This window comes from Chaetodon trifascialis, chromosome 18 (genome assembly GCF_039877785.1).
Source record: "Chaetodon trifascialis isolate fChaTrf1 chromosome 18, fChaTrf1.hap1, whole genome shotgun sequence".
Lineage (NCBI taxonomy): Eukaryota > Metazoa > Chordata > Actinopteri > Chaetodontiformes > Chaetodontidae > Chaetodon > Chaetodon trifascialis.
In genome coordinates, this window is record NC_092073.1 from 16,655,001 (window position 1) to 16,669,759 (window position 14,759).

General features: G+C 42.4%; 1 protein-coding gene across 1 annotated transcript in view; it reads right to left on the reverse strand.

The window, feature by feature from the left end:
* dlgap1b (discs, large (Drosophila) homolog-associated protein 1b) overlaps nucleotides 1-14,759 on the reverse strand; it is a 91,873-nt gene that overhangs the window by 55,025 nt on the left and 22,089 nt on the right. The window contains exon 2 of the mRNA XM_070986167.1: nucleotides 5,393-5,478. The gene's annotated coding sequence lies outside the window, so the exon portion shown is untranslated. The remainder of the gene's footprint in view (nucleotides 1-5,392; nucleotides 5,479-14,759) is intronic.

Here is a 14,759-nt window from a genome sequence, read left to right on the forward strand (position 1 = left end):
TCTCGCATGAGTGCCGGTGGACGCATATCCAATGCGACACACACATACACAAGGAAAGCAATCACAAATACAGATGCATACACACACACACTCGCTCACACAGAGGCTAGGAGGCATAATTCCAGCTCTCCCTGCACACTCCGGGGATTTGAGCCTCAACCAAACATGCTGCCTGCACGGAAAGCAGGTGTCAGACCAGGTGAGCGCTGCACGCTGACGGTTAGCGGCTAGCTCCCAGCTGACCTCACATCAGAACTTGGCCAAACGGAGAGGGCATGAAAATTCCCAGCTAAATGGAATCAGCGAGGCTTATGTCATCAAAATGGACTCAGTTATGTCCCCTGTCAAGCCAGGTTTAGCCAACGTCTATCAAAGACTCAAGACTGGGGCCAGTGCTGCTAAAGTCAGATTACTGAGACCGTTTCCCTTCAGCAGGAATTCAGGTTTTCTGCTCCCAGAGCGGGTTGCCGCGGTCAACATGTTATGTCATTCAGGGGCTGCATCTATAATAAATAACAGCATTAAAATGGAAGAGGAGTGAATGAAAGAGAAAGACATCAGGAAAAGAGACATGAGATGAGAAATTGAGTAATGCACCACAAAGCTAGCGCAGCACAGGGTTGTTTGTCAGATGCATGATCACGTCCGCTGCTACTTAGCTCTCCTTCGTTTATGATTCATGCCGACTGAACAGAATTATAGGAACTAATATCTTTAAAGCAAAATAACTCTCAGTTTAAGATATTACACGTTATTTGTGCATTCAAGGTTACTCAAATCAATGCCTGCTCAAGCTGGAAACAAGACAGCGCTTCACAAATGAGTGTTTTTTCAGGGCAGTTCTGCTATTTGTTTCAAGAATGTTCCCTTTGTTTATTTTAAAGGTCAAACACTGAGTGTGCGCCGAGAGAGCAAATTAAAATGAACACTTTACAGGCTGTTATAGATGGTGATATTATAGGCAGGCTTTCTTGTTTGGACTGAAGAGTACACAGATCAACTAAATGTAATGCTATTCACATCTTTATTTAAAACACGACTAAGTGATTTGCTATTTTTAAAAGCTTTATCTGCCATTCAGCTGGAAGGGAAGAAACTCGGTGGGTTTGTCTAGTGCAAGGTTGAATATTAAATCATTTCACGGAAATGATAACTTCTTCATGCTAATATGATCAGCGTGCTAAAAAGTACATCAAATGAATGTCTTTCCTTCGCCGCTTCAGCACTGTTAAGTGTTGGAATTGGAAACAAAGCATTGAGGGTGTAAAGGTGATTTGCTGTTGAGTGTTTCATGAACGGCCAAATGAACTGTGAAATGTGCCGCTCATTGAGCAAGTTAAATTAGCTTCCCGTTTCATAATTTGCTCAGGTACACACAGATAACGGCCTCCAACTTACTGGTATACTGAGGTGACACACCTTAGCTTAAATAACATTGACTTTCTGAATATTAGATGTTATCAAGGGCAACATTCAACCACGGTCGAGGAGGACTCTCATTTCTGCAACAAAGAAATCTTAAATTAGTCTTTGAAAGGTAGAAAAAAAGGCTTTAAATTTAGTTTGCAAATGTGTTATTATGAATTAATGGACTGGGGAGGCTCGTAGATAAGGAAGTTCTAGCTGAGTGTTTCCCGGCGCTCTATATTAAAACATATTAAGACCTCATTAATACCTTAATCATAAAAACATTCTGAAACACTCAACCTTTTACAGAGCTGCTGAAAGCATGGATGGATTAATCAATGTTTGTGATTACTATCACTTCAATGTCACGTTTAAAGTTATAACATTGGTGTTTTGCACATGCTTCTCTGCGTGCTCTGTGCGTTACGATCACATCAAAGTGTTACGCAACACCGTCACTGCTAGTATCATCCACTGCAACCTATTTATGCCAATCTGTGTTCTCAATAAACCTCTTCTTTGGTTTCCTGCAGTGGGAGAAATGAATCACAACACCTTGCCTCACAGCTCCACAGCTGAACAAATGTGCTGCTTGCACGCTGGCTGCAGTGGATTAGCTCAATCCGGGCTCTGCATTGTAACCTGCGAGTATAGATGACAAGCACCTGTGAGTGATTTCATTGTGCTACGTAACGTCCAGTCAGTTTAGGGTGTTGCTCCAGTCGCCCTCCCTCTCTGTTCCATCCCAAAGCACATTCTTCTTCTCTCCTCCCTCTCTTCCTGACCTACACCTCTTCTCTCTTATCATTCCTCTTCTATCTTTTCCCAACCCAACCTCGGGTGTCCGTTCTGTTCTGCTGCGATTGCCAGTATCAGCGCCATGGCTCTCCTCCCACTGGCCAAGATTTGCCTCATCTGATCGCACCTAATTACACACTCGTTCGCTACCTAATCTCCATAAACACACTCCACAGAAAACCCGCTTGATGCTGGAAACCCAAAATGTTGTTTGCACAGGATAACATCAAGATTTCTGTATTTGAAAAAAACTTAAATTGAAGAGTATTGCTGCACAGCGGGAATTCTGTGATGCAGCCTCAGCTATCAACCTGTTTATCCCGCTGCCTGCCGAATCCTTCCCTGGGATACTGAACACACTGGCTTAAGGTCTGTTTGTAAACCACATTACTTCTTTTCAAATAACCTTCCATGATGACACGAGTCAGTGCAATGATACGTTTTCAAATGGTAAGCTGTGCTCGCTGTAAATCCAGCTTTTTGGCAGTGGCCCCAGGCCTCAGGGTTGGCTCGTCTACCAGAACTGAGCCTGAGAAGGGATCCCAAGCGTGATTATATATTAACCACTCATGGCAATGACGATGCACTATTTCCTTCCTAACTCAGCTGCAGCTGCTGTAATTAAGATGAACACTTTTATTCTGGAAAAAAAAGATCTGTTATTCTGAATTATTTCTGGTAAGTATAAGAGCTCCGCACATTGCACTGCAACAAATCCGTCCTTTGACTACAACACTGACTGACAATATTCCCGATTTGATACAGGTCATGAAAACAGCAGATTCTGTTGCATTAGGCCTTATTCTGAATGCAGCATTTTTAGATTAAGACAAGGGTTATGCTGGTGTTAAATGCATTTTAGGAGCATTCTTTGGACAACACATTTGAAATATGCATCTTAACTGGAGTTTTAACCACAGTTCACCGACACAAGGCTGCTTCCTGTTTGCCATCAGCTCTGTGTGTTGTAAACAAACCAACTAGCCAACAGATTGCAAGGCTGAGGCAGAGATGTATGTATAAGAGAACAAGCACTGTTTAACGTCAAAACTGTTCGGTGACATCTCAGTAATAATGCCTGTGCTCCGATTGCAGTAAAAACTTGGCAAACAGCGTGGTCAGCCCTTACCTCAGTCTGCGCCTCTCATGCATTACCATTACATTTGAGTCACAGCAGATTTTCTGAGGTGATCTTTGAGAAACCCAAGATGCTGTTTAACAGCAACACATTTCAAGGGTCCTTACAGACTCTTCAACCATATGGATGAAAATGAGCCGCCCACACACATACAGTATAAGAAAAAACTCAACTATTTTAATGCTGTATTTTGTACAAAAATACAAAGTATTGTAAAGAAAGATCAATGTATGACATCTGTGGAAACAGTGAATTGTTTGAAGATCACTGGTTGCATGGCAATAGTACTACATAAGAGGCACAGACTGGAGCTAGGTCTGTCCTTTGCATACACTGTGGTTGTGGTGTCGTATACAGCATCCACTAGCAAGTGCAAGTAGTAACACAATGATTATGATGCCAGATTATAATGCTAGTACTGTTTTTATTTGTGTCTTAGACAAAAATAACTCCTCTCCCCTGCCCTCCCTCCTGTTTGTCGTCTGCACAACACTGTTAGAGTGCTTTGACTTAGGCCTGGCACGCTAAACATGTTCAGCACTTTTACTCGCTATTAAGCACTTTTACGCACTTCTTAAACTGTTTATCTCACCACCGCCATCTGCTCTGTCACCAGTTATTATTACAACAGCGGGAAAAAAAAAACATTTCATCCAAACAGCCTCTGCGAAACCTTTTCGTCTCATCTCTGCATCTTTCCGCCATCCCCGTTTTGTCGTTCGCCTCTCTGTCGCTCTGCTCAGCGATTGTGTCTCTTTCTGTCTCATTTCTGCTGCCATCGATGTCAGGCTGTCAGCCTTGAAAGATTTGTTTACAGATGTGTACTAAAAGGTTATAGCTGGTGCACAGAGGGCTGCATTCAAAAGGTAAATGGTGAATTGTGAGTGTGTAGGTAGGGCTTTGTGTTGTGGCTAAAAATATGATCACGGTATCGTTGATCAATATCAATATTTGTCACAATGTATAATTTAATAATGCTGCCAGTTTGAAGGGCATCCTGATAAGATCTGGAGCCTTAAGAAACCAGAGGGTCCATTATTTAAACTTCAGAATACAGTTTATCAACATAAAAAATAGAACAACATAATGTAAACATTTTAAAGGACCAGAGCGTAAGAATGGACAAACCAAACACTGACTCTAAAGAGCGCCATTTGCATTTTTTCACGGCCATCGCAGGTGCTCCACACACTTGGAAATGATAGTAGGCGAGGGGTATTCAGTTGTTTGTAATCTGCAACCTTACCACTAGATGGCACTAAATTCTACACATAGACCCTTTAACTGAGCAAACATGGCTTAGTTTAGGATATAATAAGTGATAAAAGAATATATCGAATAACATCTAAATGTGAACATTTAAGTTTGCGAACATGCTTTATCTACCTTAACAGAGCAATACAAGTTAGCTTGCTTTGAAACTTATTAAACTAATGGTGCGGTTGCTGGGATGGTTTCGACTGATGGCATATTTTGTACACCATCTTAGTGCTTTGTTAAACCACTTCCATATAATTGATGTTGGGTTACCTCTGAAGGATAAAGCTCAACATTTGCATAAAATTTGGCTGTGTAAAACAAACTGCGTGTGGATGGAGAGAGGCAGCAAGTTACTGCAGGCAGAGTGGCCGAAGACCTCACATTTCTGCAGGTTTGTGTTTTGGTTGTTCAACAGGTGTTTAAAGTAAAATATAACATAGCCTCTGCTGTGGGCTCTGCTCTGAGGTTATGCTGCTGTCCACTGTCAGCTCAGCCCTGCACTCGTGCAAACATGCAGCGACACAGCGAGCAGAAGGACAGAGGCAAAAGTCGCTTCTTGCCTTTTGTGCAAGTGTGGAAATTGAAAGCAATCAAAGGCAGCCTTAACAAAGCTGACATTATATGTGTCAAGGCGACTCTTTATGTACTGCTTTACCTCAGCGAAACCATCTTTATAGGCACTCGCTGACCTGTGAATCAATAAAAGCTGCATCCAAAGCTACTTATAGCAGTGCTGAAGGTATTATAATGACCCAGTGGAGAACAAGCATGGAGACAAGTGTAACTCACCTTCTTTATTGTCTCATCTTCGGCATCCTTTCCCTCCTGTGCTTAATTCCAGGCTCCTCCACCTCCGTGCGTGCACATTTTTCCACCTTGAAGTGAATAAAGGCAGAGTCCATGGGTGAGAATACGTCACAACAAATCAAAACACTCCTGTGGTGCCCTGGTGGCTAATGTGCTGGTCCATGTGCCATGTGCTCATGCTGTGCTGTTGCTCCCCGCGCTTTTTCCAGACTCACTTCAGTGTTGCTATTACTGCAGAAATGCTGGGGGATGGTGGACAGCACAGCGCCTCTTTGGAAGAGAAAAAAAAATAAATAAAGAAATAAATATACAAACCCTTCCTGCTTTTAAGTAGACCCCAGAAGAAAATGGAAAACTTTGATCTTCATTGACCAGAGAGGGTGGATTAAAAGACATTAAAATGGCTGTGTGCATAATCAGCTAAGCCCAGTTTTGTTTGGCTGTAAAATCACAGCACCAACATGTTGGTTTTGATCCTAAACCCTGTCTTTTGAGAAGCAACATCTCAGGGAAACGGCACGAAAAGGAGGGAGGGGACATGTGCAGAATTCATTGCCGGCAAGAAGAAAGAGGAGATAAGGGGAGGAAATTCATTTTAAGCCTATTTGAGTGTCTTTAAATCTGGCGTGTTAAGTCCTTGAGGTGTTTTGAGGGAGGGTGAAACCAGTCTTTGTCTCAGGGCAGTGACTCACACTGCTTTACAATAAAGCAGATCACGAGCACTCTGCTCCCACATCTTTAAGCGTATAGCAGCGGCCCGTTATGTTGCTGAGGAGTTTTTCCTCACAGGAAAAAGGCTTACGTATGAAACATGCAGCTCTGAGACACATCTCTTATCATTCTCCCTTCTAGTATCCTATCAGACCAGATTCATTATTGCGCGTTTGAGTCTTTGCGCACCGAAACACTTTGCAAATGAGTTTTCCAGCGAGCATCCATTGCCCGATACCCCAGGAAGGTGATGAAGAGGAGGTGGCAGGTAGTTCAGAGTAGGGGCACGGAACAGATGGTGGTCTGTCCGACACTCGCCAGGTGGGACTTGGCTGGAACAGGTTGCTCACACTCACGTGCACAGGTCAGAGGGAGGGCACTGACTACTCTGGGGGGCTTCAATGACAACGAATACCAATAAAACCGAAGTATTACAATGTAAAGTTTATGCAAAGTTAGTTTTGTTACAATTCTGCAAAGATCCTAATCTGGTGTTTGAAATGCAATGATTTTACTGACAACATGCAAATGTCAGTGAAATCAAGGGTCATTTTTATCTTCTTCAAGCTGATTTTTACCATGAGATATCATGCTAAACAGATAGCTTATAAACTGTCATTATGCTGCTAATGCTAATGCCTGTTAGCAAGAAGTCATGTTAGTATTAGCAACTCAAAGTCACTGTGTTCACTTCAGAGATGACAGCCAAGTCCAAACTTTTAACATTTTAGCGATCTGATGCTAAACTGAGTTCTCAGATGGTTCTGTCAGCAACTCATCTGATCTATAAAACCCCATTTAAAAATGCACTAGGATTTTGATATTTTATACCTGGTGTCTAAGGTGCTTGTTATTTTGCTATCTAGGATGTGAAAACTTTGAAGCTGAATATCTCAAAACCACTCAGACTGCAGGTAGAACCTCATCTTCCAAAGGTCAACCACAATCTAAGAATGTTTATAAAATGCAATTGATCCTTTTGCGACACACAGCAGCCTTCACTTTTATGAATATTGATAGTATGGTGATATGAACATTGTCAAGACTGGGAAAAGCATCTTTAAATGAGCAGCTTCATAGCTTCAAGTGAAGAATGACTTCAGTAAAAGATGTGATTTTACATCTTACGTGTACTCTCCTCTGTCAATCATGTCACATCTGCAAGGGGAGAATTTCAATTTCACACTCTGCTGGGGTGCATAACACACATCACTTGAGCATAGGTACAGAGACAAATGGATGGGGGGGGGTTTGACTTGAAGAAGACTTGTTTGAAGTGCCCATCTCCAGCAAGCTTCCTGTAAGTCAACTGCAGCTCTCAAATTCACTGTATTCGCTATCTGCAATCTGAATAATTCATGAGTGAACAATAAATACTGAAAAAAGGGAAAAAAAAAGAGGTCTGTCAAAAAAGGAAATGACTGCGACCTTCTATGCAGAATAAGTGGAAGTCGAGAGAGCGATGCACAGCGAGAGATATAAGACAGAAGGTATAACACGAGGGTGAGAAGCGCAGAGGAACAGAAACAGAAACAATGAGAGGGAAATAAAACGAGAGCTGTACAAACAAGTGAGAAATTTTCCCTCTTGTAAAAAAAAAAAATCCTCCATATGCTGCAGTGTGATACGGAAATAGGTCCCTCTGTATTCATGAATCTCTTAGAGCACAATCAATGAGGTAAGCGATACATAAAAGATGAGGCCGAGTTTGACCTGTGCACTGAGGGGGAGGGGAAGTGTTCTGCAGAGCCCGGACCGGAGGAGATGGCGATTTAGACTCTGTCAGGGCATCCTTTGAAGTTTTGGCAGATGAGGATGGGCTGTGGATCAGCCTGTGGCCCTGCTGCATTAACCCCCCAAGCCCCAGCTATGCTTGCACTGAGTCAGCAGCAGCAGCAGCAGCAGCAGCAGCAGCAGCAGTGGGCTGCCTGCCTGGCCAGCATCATGCATAATCTCCACACTGGTGTAGCACAGATCCATTATACAGAGCCATTATTCAAACTTAAGCAGTGATTATCTCTATGCTTTATTACATTTCACAGCAGCATGACTTCACACCAGTCAGGTCTGATGTTGATGCGTATTTTGGACAAAGATGGAATTTGTTGAGCGAGAGCTCGTAGCATCAACTCAGAAGTTGCCTTGCGATTCCTTATCTGCCAGCAAACAGCACACACACATACAGACACACACACACAGGCTAGGACCTCTATCAAGTTGAAGATCAAGATCAGAAAAGATTGAAAGTCACACTCAGGCGCATGCACACATACACACACGCGCGCACACAAACGCACTGTTAGCACACTTTTGCCTGATTGTTTGAGGCATGCGGGCACTCTGGTGATAAACAGAGGTGAGTCACGTCAGAAAGAGGATTAGAGGGGCTGTGAAAAAGCAGAGAATTATTGACGGAAAAGAGGAGGATTTAGATTTAGCTCTGCCAGTCCACAACAGCCTCTAACCCCTTCCCTCCCCCAACATACGCACACTAACACATAAACTAGTGATGACTCAGTAAGACTGTCTCAGGTCACTTTGGACTCAGGTAAACTATTAATGCAAGCTGTGGCCCACTCTGACCCGACTTTCTATTAGGCCTAATCCCATCATTGCGAAACCCAGCCAGCTACACACATACAGTAGTATTCCTTGAAAACCTGAGGGCTGGAGCAGCGTAGCACATAACGGCTGAAGGAATGCACGGACACACAGAGTCAGACGTGAACTTGTAGAATCTCATCTATCTGCAGAAAAACACACTGTAATCCGATTCGAAATACTCCCAAATCTCTGTGTGATTAAAATAATTCCAGATTTTGAATAAATCGTGGGTGATTAAACTAACCAGGATACCCATCTGAGGCTGCAATCTCACTCTTGTGCTTTTTCCTGCTCACGAGGATAAAAGTGGCAGAGAGATACTCAGAGAGCATTTCAAGAAGGAGACAGAGAGTACAAAAAAAAATCTCTGGGCCTGAGGGCTAGGCAGGAAAATACGTTTCAACACTGCTGTCCAGTCAGACAGAGGTAGGTTAAACTTTCTGCACTGCGTCTGTGAACTTGAGTGTTTGCCTGTGCATGCATGGTTGTGTGTTGGCCGTTTTTACAAGGACACTGAGATGTGTACAGTATTTGCAATTGAAATGCAGACCGTGATTCAGAGGTGGGGGTTGTTGACGGCACCCCACCTGGCTGGTTAGACTTCCAAAGGGCACACTTAATGAATTCACAGTGCTGTAATGTGAAAAACACACACTGATGACAGGTAGCCATTTATTAAAACGCAGGTGTTTGTGGGTATATACCGTACATACATCTGTGGAGGCAATGAATGCAGTTTTGAGTCAGTTTAAGAGGTGGAGCTGCCAGCATGGTAAAATCAATAATTCAGGGGACACTTTGGTTGTGTCCCTTCAGAAAAACATTAGTTACTACGAATGTACGAACTCTGATGACCTCTCCCGTCAGAGACTAACAAAGTGACAATAAAATGTAAAGTGCAGATCTTAAAGGTTGCTCCGAACAAATAGTGGGCAACATATCACCAGAGTAACCGCTAACTGCTGCTCTATGGCTGTAACTACTAGCTGCCATTAGCTAGTTAGCTCAAATTGCCATACAGCTAGTGGCACTATCAGCTGACTGGAGACAGGAGGCTTTGTGAGGCGAGAGAGGAGCAAGAAGAAGGTCGTAATGGTAATAATAGTAATGCAGTGTGCCGTACAGAGTGTAAACCCCTCTATTTTGGCTATATACAGTACAAACACTTGACCTATGCTCTGGGAAACAGTGGCCTCAACAATACAAAGAATGCAACATAGTACATAGGATTTTTGCCGATACTAATACAACCCATAGAAGCCACATTCTCACTTCTCTGTTAACTAGTTGGCCAACCTTTGCCAGAGAAGCACACTGAAGGTACTAAAAGAGATGTGATACCCTCTGTCACAGTCTTTCTATAAACATTTGTCTTTCTGACATCGTTGTCAGCTTATATTAGAAGAGGATATGGGTTACATCCTAGAATACATACGCACAGCAGCCAAAACAATCAGATATGAGCAGCAAATTTGGCACTCAGCGAGAGGACCTGTGGTGTCAATGTAGTGGAAGAGTAAAGGAGACATATGGCGCATTATGTCTGACTGTGTAAATGTTAGCCCACTGAGTCTGAAATTAAAATGAATACCAATATAGACTTATATTAAGAATCAGAAGAATCACTCTACACAGTTTCTTATCTTGCAGTCTGACTGAACAGATGCTGACAGTTCGGATAAGCCCTCCTTCTGTCTGACTACAGCATTCTGCTTCCTCTCACTCACCCTCAGGGTATCTGTTGCCATTTTCACTGCTAACCAACTAAGACATGCAGTTGACCTCCCTAACAAGCTGTATGATAACGATGGCAAACTTAAAGTTGGACTGAAATGTAAAATCTCCATACTTTTTGTGTAGAGACATAAAATGACACTGCAGCTATTGTGCTTTCCTATAGGGCTACTGACCGGAGCATAGCTTAACAACATTCATACAAGGTGTTTTTTCCCCTTTTAAAACAAGCTAACATGAAACTGTGTGCACCATTAGCGAATTAAGACATGTCCTTTTTCAACATTTAACATTTCGGTGGACCCACTGTGCTATTAAGTTTGTATTTCACTCTGAATGTGGAAGTTAGCATACTAGGCTAACTAGACAACAGTCAGAAGGTCACAGCTAGCTGGCTTGCTAATGTTAGCACTGATTCCCACTCAGTATTACTTTTTGTTCATATCATTTCAACAACTGCTGAGTAATCGGGGGCTCCTGCATACTTGGTCCTGAATTATAGAGAGAACAGGGGTTTAGCTAGTGGTGCGCTGGAATCCAGGTCCCACCGGGTCCAGGTCTTAAATCACAGATGGGACTAGCAGCAACAAGTAATTGTGAGACAGTGCCAAAAATGTTCAGGGTGCTAACACAGCAGGAAATAAAACTTTTAAATGATCTTATTGCCATTTGTGATCTATCTGCGATACTGCTCCTTCACACGCTTTGGATGTAGGATCCTATCACTGCACCGAGGAGCTCAATCAGTGATAGGACGCTACATCCAAAGCGTGTGAAGGAGCCGTATCACAGGTCATCCCTTCCTGCAGCTGTCAGACTATACAACAAAAACTGCTCCAAGTAATCTGCAAATGATCTGTAAATCATCTGTAAATTATCTGTGCAATAATCTGGGCAATAATTGGTGCAATAATCTGTGCAATCCATCCTGTACATAACAGTCCACAAATACAATTTATAATTTAAGACAATGTTAATTTTTATTACACTCTTTTGTATATACTTATTGTTTTTATCTAAACTATCTTTTACTGGTGCTGCTGTAAATTGAATTTCCCCTTGTGGGACTAATAAAGGTAGACTGAATTGAATTGAATTGAATTGAATTGAATTGAATTGAATTGAATTGAATTGAATTGAATTGAATTGAATTGAATTGATATTTTGACCAAATACAAATGCTGATTTCCCGCAAAATTAATTTCAATTCTCATTCGACTTCCGGTAAAATGCTAAATTTGCACATAACTAGTTCCACCCAATATCTTCCTCAATAACATTTCACCCCATGTGCTCCTGTCAGCTTTATTCGTTTGTGTTACATTAAGAAATTGCAAAACCCAGATTGTTTTTCTTACCTACACTGACACTGTTCGCTTAGACCTCACTCCTGTGAGAGACAGGTTTGGCAATGAGAGATTACCTTACCTAGAAATGCCCATCTGCAGCCTGTCAGAGAGCCTAAAATCAAATCCAATCATGTCAGTGACTAGATAGCACATCCGTGATGCATGTACATCCTTACAAACACTTACATATCAACACCTGCCCACGTATTCTGAGAGATGACGAGCCGAGGTTTAATCATAACGTACGTGTCAGTTTCAAATCAACACAAACCCCAACATCGCACACTTCCACGTCAGTTCCACAGAAAATACAATGCGGTCTAATAAACTGAAATCTATGGGGACGCTTGCCTTCAAGGTCTGAGCTTTGAGAGGCGGAAGCAGAGAATGCACTGTTAATAGACAGTCTTGTCACAGCTCCAGTCGTCCACTCTCCATTCATATCTGCTTCCCTTATCTTCTCCCTTCTGCTCCCTTCCCAAGCATATTGCTCCCACAACCTTTATTTGTGATCTTTTTTGCTCTCTTCCACTCTTTTGTTCTCTCTCATGCATAATCTGTGTTCTTTCCTGTCCTCACTTTATTTCCCCCGGAGACAATCTCTCTCTATCTTTCCCCGGCTCCTTCTCTCACTCCATCGCTCTCCACTGCTCAGTCAGAGTAACAGCAGCGATCTATCAGAACATTTTCTGTAACCAGAGGGCAATTTTCTAGACCTGGCAGAGCATCGGCCTTTTGCTATACTGTACAAAGACGCCACTGTAATAATAACATCAAGGAATCTGATTAACGCAGCACAGTGTGCATGCTGCAGCAGCAGAGGCCGCTACGGTTAAGCGGCAACAGCACAGGCCGGTGATTTCATGCAAATTCACGAGATTGCCATGGGCTGTGGATGACTGACACGAGCTGGGGGGGAAGGGTTGGCGCAAACAGTGGTTCAAGAAAAGGGTGCGCACAGTGATTAAGAGGACACACAAGCTACGGGACTCCAATCACGCCAAATCAATGTGAACTAATCCTGTGCCAATTAAGAAACTGTGGTTCAACGGCCAGGACCTAATTCAATTTCTCCCCGAGTTCTCGCTGCGAAAGGATTGATTGAAAGTCCTGGACAGCAGCCAGATGAACGAGAGAATGCAGTTATGAGAGATTTTTTTTTTTAACAGACACAACTCTTGGCGTTCAAGACTACATTGATCGTGGGTCAGACGTAAAGTGTTTCGATGAATCAGCCCCATAGCTCAACCCTATACTTTGAAGGGATGATAAATAGGATCCGGCTGGGAAGAGGAAACGAGGAGGATGCTGATGAGGCAGACGATGGCGGTGTTGATGATACTTTTTCTTCACCCTGATTAGCCTTTGTTTTTATCTCTGCGTCTTTATCCCTCTCTCATTTTCAATGCAATTTTTACACATACTGCATATTAAGAAATGTGCGTTGTATAAGCACAAACCCCTGTCACATGCACACCACCAAATGAACAGCGGACATTATATTCCTGATGGAGGCACAAGCACAAATCTCAGGGTGGATGTTTTGCCCAGAGCGAGAGGCAGATGGTGGAAGAGGAAGGGCTGAGAAATGGATGACAAGTGTATGATAGAACAATTTTCCAAAATATTGGAACAATTTTCCAAACTATGAGCTCTTTCTTTTTGAATAGCCCTCGAACAATTTTGGGCTGTTGAAGGTAGCTGCTGTTGCACTGTGAGATGAGAGGTTGAATATCACAAAGCGGCAATCGCTGTAAGCAGAAAATGTACATTTTCTCTGACAATGTAAGATAACCCTTTATGGCTTCTCACATTCGGAGTGGACATGACATATGACATTTACCATTCATCAGTTAAAATTTGTGCTCTGAAAAAAGCAGCAAGCATCTACAGCCAGTAGGAGTGCAACAAATAAATAATGTAGGGAACTGAGACCAATCACCTGATTAGCTGCCGATGAATTTGATTGTCAATTGAAGGTAGTGACACCGTTTACTGGGGAAGTGAACAATGGAGTGATGGCAACACCTTCATGACCAAAAATCTCAATTCTCAAAAACAATTCAATTTTAATTTGGCCAAAAAGCTGACCTCGCTGACATGGGAGCACATCGGTTATGCTGGAGCATCTGAAGAAGAGGTACATTGGCCTGAATGACGAAGACTCGTCTCAGCAGGTTAGTTAGCTAGAGAGCTAGCTTAATGTTAAAAGCCACTGCATGTTTTCTATTTGGAAATACTGCATATGGGAAAATAATCCCCAACAAATTCACAATTTACTGCTCTTTGATCAAAATTTGCTGAAAACTATTCCCAGCTTTTAGAAGTATGTATTGCAAACCCTTTTTTAAACACTTATGTCAACAAATGGGCTCGTGCTTGAGTGCCACAGCAGGCTGAGAATGTGTTAAGGGACTGACTAATTGCTGGTTTTGGTCTTTTCATGGGATTTGTTGACAGTTTCAAAAAATACAGAATATAAACAGTGAATTTTCAATAGATAATGTGACTCTCCACCTCTTTGACATTAGCAGCTGTTAAGACTTTGTATTTTAATACACGAGCAGGAAATTATGCAGACACATTGATTTTAGGGTGTACATTTCCATGTTTTTCCAGTTTGAAAGTCAGAGACAAAGACCAGTGATAGCCCCGTGAGCGCACATCCATCACTCAGGTACGGGATTGATTCATGTTGCTGTCTGAGCGAAGGCGGCAACTGTCAATCGTCTCATGTACAACCTACTTAACACAACATGCGTCTCAGGCTAATGCATTTGTGGCCTTGCCAGACCACAAAGAGCAAAGTGAAAATTAATTGTGGGCTGTCTTTGCCAGGCTGTTATCCACAGGAAAAACAGCAACACACAATCAAACAACAAAATGTGCCTCGTTGCCAGAAGCTGTTTATGTAACTGTGTCAAAGTGTTCTATGCTGGTATTTTTTCCTT